We start from the raw sequence: 6,515 nt of genomic DNA, 5'->3' as shown, positions 1-6,515 counted from the left end.
ACTTAAATCTTTGGTATAGGTACGTTGGAAATGCTACCAACATAATTAGATAATTAGAGTAGATAAATCAGCTCGCTTAATCTGTATCTGCACAATGTAACAAAGGGTAGAAAACGCCGCAAAGAATTAGTGGAATAATGGATTCCCACGATCGTGATATACATATGCGAGATATTGACGTGCAGCGTAACGTCCGTAGCAATGCTCTTGGATTATCTCAAGGCAAATAACATTAAAACTGGAAAATGCTTGAAATTAACGTCCAAGTATCCAGACGAATAGTCATGATTTAAGCATTGGGAGATTTCTAATGAATTGTGATCGAGCTAAAGACGCCGCCTCGAGCGCGCCCACTGGATTAGTTATTAATGGTTTGTCAGTGTTAACAATTGAAAACAATACGGAGCTGAATTTTATGTTTTCCACTTTTATGTATCTGCGACGTATTTGACATAAACGCAACCAATTAAAAAAGCCCTCGTTTGCCAATGACATATGAATGAGAAGAGGCTATTTGTCGCTGTATTTTTCTGAATCAAAGGTATGGGGGCCTTCGAAGTTTACCTGTCCTGACCACACGTGAAAATGTGCAAAAGTACGTTGCCAAAAGGTAACGTGCAAAAATGATAGATCTACTTTGGATCCACACAAATTGCTCTTTTTACCAATCTCAATCTATTTCTATGTCTAGGTACTTATATCTAAATTAATAAACGAGTTTAAACCAATCTATTAATCGTGTTGTAGTCACCTAAACTAATTTTTTTGCACTCCTTCGTTCTAAATCGCGTTTTCCCAATAAAACACGAACGTCGGGAACGTCAATTTTACAATTGACTATCTACTTTCGCGCACTAGTGCCTAAAAATTCAACGAAATTATCTATTTAGTGCGGATCAGAAACTAATAAGTAGTATGATGGAAGAGTAAAAAAGAAAATATATATACACTTTACATCATTCCCTGTAGTACAAGGGCAAAAAAAAGCTTAAACCAGAATTTTTGAACATTACATTGACATTTTAAATTTCTAGATTTCTACTTTATCGGTATAGAGGACTTGATTTTTCCAAAACAATTATAATGTCGCAAAAATCTCGCGAAAAGGATTTGAATTATTTAACTAATCCGTGCAAAAAATAGAATACATGTTACGTGCGTGAACAGTATTTACTTGATTCGCGCGAAATGCGTCGCTCAACGCGCACTCGCGCCTCCAAACTTCGCGCTCATCTGCAAAATAACTGTTCCCGCACTAATAATGGAAATAACTATTGAGAATCACAAAATTTGTGCTATAAGGCAAAAATGAAGCAATAAATTCAACCCAATCCGATCATCAAAATAGGATGCTGTATTCATAACCAAAACTATTCCTATCTATAGAGAAGGTGTGGAATCTTATCTTTGAAAACTCATCGTTCATTACATCCATCGCTTCAGTTAATCGTCAGCTCCACTGCACAACCAAAGTGCAAAGGCAACAACGAGCAGTAATTCATGATCGCCGGGTGCTCAGAGGTTGCCAAACAGCGCGTCATATCGACTGTAGATGATTCGTAGACGGCACTGACGATATTATTCCGCACGGCCGTTTTCTCCGCTACGAGATGTAAATATCAACACGCTATTTACTACGAATGTCATCCAAAGACGTCACGTTAAATGATTCCTTCGAATAAATCAATGATGATATATAAACAAGCAGCGGGAGTTTTCTATAAGTTTACATTTCTCAAATAATTTCTCACTAAAAAAAAGGGGGGAATTTAATTCTTGGGCAGCCCTGGTAATTGTACAGTTGTACGTACAATATGAAAGTACTAAATTACTGCAGCACCTGAACTGCAAAAAGATGATTATTTATAATATAACAATAAAAAAAGAACCGCTAAGATATCAGAAAGGTATATCTTTCCACAAAAAAAGATTAAGTACAAAAGTTAATGGTTACTGACATGTGGTGGTTCAACACGAACCACTAACTTGTCAACAATATCATTTATTTTGACACTTATGCTAGTGCGGTTAGTCAAGTCAATACCTACATCTGTTTAAATGGTCAAATTTTTAAGTATTAAAAGTTAAGCCGCAATCTGTATTTATAGTAGTTTCAAGTTTCTTATTCCACTTCGTTAAATACGTCTTTCAGTAAGGATTTAATTTCTGCCCTTTATCGCATAGATGAGCATCTAAGCATTTCAACGATGAAATGCAGCTTTAGCGATCGTTTTGTTTATCTGACTTTCACTTAATTGGGAGTCATTTGTGTTTTGTAGTTTTGAGGGCGACGAGATTATTAAACAACTGAAAGCCTTGCTCCTGAAGTCGAGTAAAGATTGGCACAGAAAGGGCATATACGCCCTCGTAACTGCGGTAAGTCATACCTCGATAAAGAGAGGATGCACATCATTTATTCATGTAGTAAATTTCATGTTTGTTAAACAGACAATACAGAGACAGAGGCCGCCAGAGAAATGTGTACACATTTCAGGAGAAGAAAGAACTACAATTAAATGCAGAATAGCAGACATCGTCTTATTTGATCACTAGAGATCAAGATTTGCTTTTAGGCATTTGTTGGTACGAGGAACTATATAAAATTGTCCAGCACATGAAGCACATGCATTTCCAAATTCTTCTCTAAATACCGCGAGTGTAGCTGGTCTGCAATACACAGCATCATTTTAAATCCCACATAGGTAATAATCTGGAGGCGGATTCTGTATATAAGGCGTGACTTATTCGACAAACCTCGTATACATAGCGAATAGCTCCATTTAGTTAGACCGTTTTGTTAATAGATACTCCTAATAAAGAATAATTGCTGGTCAAATAATAAATATACAAGGTGGAAATTTTGTCTGGAACACTGAATATATCTTCCAAACAACACTTTTTATCTCGCTTTTTATAATATCCAAAATTATGCAAAGTTTGCTAGTAATTTACATACTTTAAGTATGTGGGCAGTGGCGTACTTCTACGTGCTCAAGGGGGGGGGGCTTATTTTTATTAATGGCAGTCACTAGTTTTCATTATGTATTCTTAAAGAGTACACTTTTTTGGATATAGCCGCATAAAAATTTAAGAGCAAAACTCAAATTAAGGGAAACGGTTGATTTAATTAATTTAATAATTTCATCCGTTTCAGCTGTCCGTGCAGTAAAATACGCCTGCGGCTATATTCCAGTAGCGCACCATTTCAACATACTTTAGGGTTTCACCTAAGATCTAATACTCGTACGTTTCTATTAATAAATTTATGATATCTATATACATTTTAATAACAAAGAATAATGGGTGTAAGGTTTAGTTTGCGTTGAAAAAAAGCGTTACTGTGTTGTTAGCTATGTGAAAACAATTTACAATAGTTCATGAGCTTATAGTGAATAGTGATTTTATTTACACGTTTAAAATGTACATGGGCGTGCAAATGGGTAAAACAATTACTCATGCACATTAAGTACAAATGATTAAGAATGCATTCCAGAAATTTATGCACTTAAATCAAGTGTAATTACCATGTATAATCATTATTCTTTATTATAAAAATGTATATAGATATCATAAATTTATTAATAGAAACGTATTAGATCCTAGCTGAAACCCTAAAGTATGTTGAATTTCTCTGAAATTTGATTATGTAATGTTTTTTTATGCTGCTATATCCAAAAAAGTGTACTATTTGAAAATATGTAGTGAATACTGGTGGTTGCTATTTAAAGAAAATATGCCCCTTTTGACCACACTGACCACAAACTTAAAATACGTAGATTTGAGATTAGTAGCAAACTTTTTATAATTTTGAATACGATAAAAAACTTCTTTAAGAAAACGTTGTTTGGGAGATATATTCAGTGTTCCAGACAAAATGTTCACCCTGTATACAGGGTCATTCTTGACGAGCGTCAGTTAGAAAGATATGGAAAACCTTTGAAAATTAAGCTGAACTGATAAGTCCTTTAAAGGTTTTGGCACATGATGAATTGAACTAAAATATTTTCAAAATGGCGCCACTTCCGGAAATACCGGAAGTAGCCATCAACTTTGTTATTTTAAATAGGGACCCCCTATTTTTTCTACATTTTCGGATTCTACGTCGAATTTGGAGTACAACGATACCCCATAGTTAACTCTTTGCTCCAAGGGCTTCGCCGATATTCAAGTTTTTGTGTCAAAAATTGAATTTGCAGGGGTAACTTTAAAAATTTATTATTCGAAAACGGTGAGAGATATTGCAAAACAGTTTTCAATGCTTTATTAAGGAAAGATCAAATTTTCTTATGGTATGCGTAACCGTCTAAAAAAGTGAGACTACGTCACTTTTTCAAAGCTCTCAACTTTTAAACTTTTAAACATCCGTAACTCCATTTTTTCAAATGGCACCCCCCATTTTGTTCTTCACCCTTGTTTTCCTTTTTCCCAGACCTTTAATTTGATGCAAAATTTCAAAAGCTGCTTCAAACGGTTTCCGAGATATTCCATGTTTTAGTTACTTCTTGTGGAAAGTTGATAAAAAAATTAAATCGCTTGATGTTATTCTTTTGTTTTTATTATGATAATGTTTAAACGTCAAATTTTCGCTGCTGCGCAAAATTAAATTGATCCGGATTAAAAAGCTTTTGACTCACTTCCACCCTGCCCTTTTCGTTTCGCGATTAAAGCTGTGGCTAATATTGTTCTTCTCAGCCACTTCATATACGTTTTCGTAGATCTCTCTGGCCAGACCAAAAAAACGTGTTTCCACTTTCTATGTCAATTATATGTTCAGCGATTAGGGTTCTCCAGCTGTAGAAAATTTATGAAAGCAGTTAAACGAAATATCATATGTAGGCACCTTGAATGAAACTAAAACTAATACCGGTTTTGAAAATCCGGCGCGCATGTTTTATTTTTATTTATGAAGGTATTGTCATTTATGTTTGCATAATGACTTTTTCAACTTGTTATCAATTAAAATGCACTAAATGCACTAAAATGCATATTTTTTAAGCTTTTCAGTAATTTTGATTTATAGTCACACTTCGTTTAATTATGCATTTTGCCATAAGATATTGTGTTTTGTATTTTTTTATGGTATTTCCGTTGAACAAATAAATAAATAATTTTTTCTGAAACTCCATTCAAAATTATCGTATGCAATAATGAAGTTTAACCTCGAGTTTAACAAATAACGATTTCGATGCAATTTTAAATGTCATGATTCATGATTAAGATTAACGTAGCAATTGTTTTTTACTTTCCTTACTACAGAGGAAAATCACGTTTTCTTCGCCCTTTTTAGAGACGAAACTACGGGTGTTTCTAAAGTGGTTTCAGAAAAATGAATATACCTACCTAACGCAGGACATATAGTTTTTCAATTAGAAATCATATGCACTCTCTACCTTGAAAGCTTTACGGCATACGTTAGATGTTAAAAAAACGAAATCAAAACGCTCTTTTTTGTCTTTGTTTTGCTTCTATTCATTTTATTACTCATGCGCTACGTGAAGAATGAATAAAATTTACAAATAGATACTTAAATATCTGGTGAATTGATTTATGTTTACTGCTGCACTCGTATTATTCAAGAGTGGCCAAACCCCACTTATAATATTGAATTAATGGTATGTTTATATTTACATAATAAGTGAAGAAGTCGCATAATATATTTTAAGAGTTTATATTATATATTTCTCAGGATAATATACGGTAGAGTAGGTGACAATACATAAATTAAGTTTGAAGATTAATTACCGCTTCCTTCTATTTGTATCGGTCGTTTCCGTTATGTATGCATAGCTCGAAAACTGCTCATATTTCGAAACAAAACTGATTTTGAGGGAAGTATCTGCGCTATAAATATAAAACTTGATAAAAGAGGAAAAACTATTGTCAAAATAGAATATTTCATGCTGAAAATAGTACCATAGTATATTATGATTTATGATAGTACTCGTACATTGTGGAATGCAGTCTCCGAGTTAACCAACAAATTAAAAGGAAACAATAAAACCATTAGATTAAAAGTTAATATGGTCGGGGGTTGTGGAAGATCCAACTATTATTGTCTCTAAATTTAACAAATATTTTGTTGAATCCCCTCATGAAATTGTCAAAATAATTGATAGCTCTTATACGCACCACAATAGCCATAAAGGAACACTCTATTCTTGTATACCCGTTTAGTGAAAATGAATTACTTAAGATATTGAACTCTGAATTAAAAAACAAATCTCCCGAGGGTTCGAATGAGATTCCTGTATTTATTGTCAAGAAGAGACTCAATTTAATATTGCGTTCAATTTATCTTTTACGACTGGTAATTTCCCAGAAAGGTTAAAAACTAACAAAGTGGTCTAACTGTATATATAACTGACTTTATTGGTACCACTGGAAAGTATTTTTCAGTAGCTTTAGCGATGTGTCACAAGTATGAGGTTGCCATTTAGGATTTTTGAAGAGGGGGGCTGGGGGGTTAATAAGGAGTGGGGGGTTGTCACTCATATCGTCATTCTGGTTCCCCCTCG

This window comes from Photinus pyralis, unplaced genomic scaffold, assembly GCF_008802855.1.
Source record: "Photinus pyralis isolate 1611_PpyrPB1 unplaced genomic scaffold, Ppyr1.3 Ppyr1.4_LG4, whole genome shotgun sequence".
In the NCBI taxonomy this organism is placed as follows: domain Eukaryota; kingdom Metazoa; phylum Arthropoda; class Insecta; order Coleoptera; family Lampyridae; genus Photinus; species Photinus pyralis.
Note: the sequence above shows the minus strand (reverse complement) of the source record.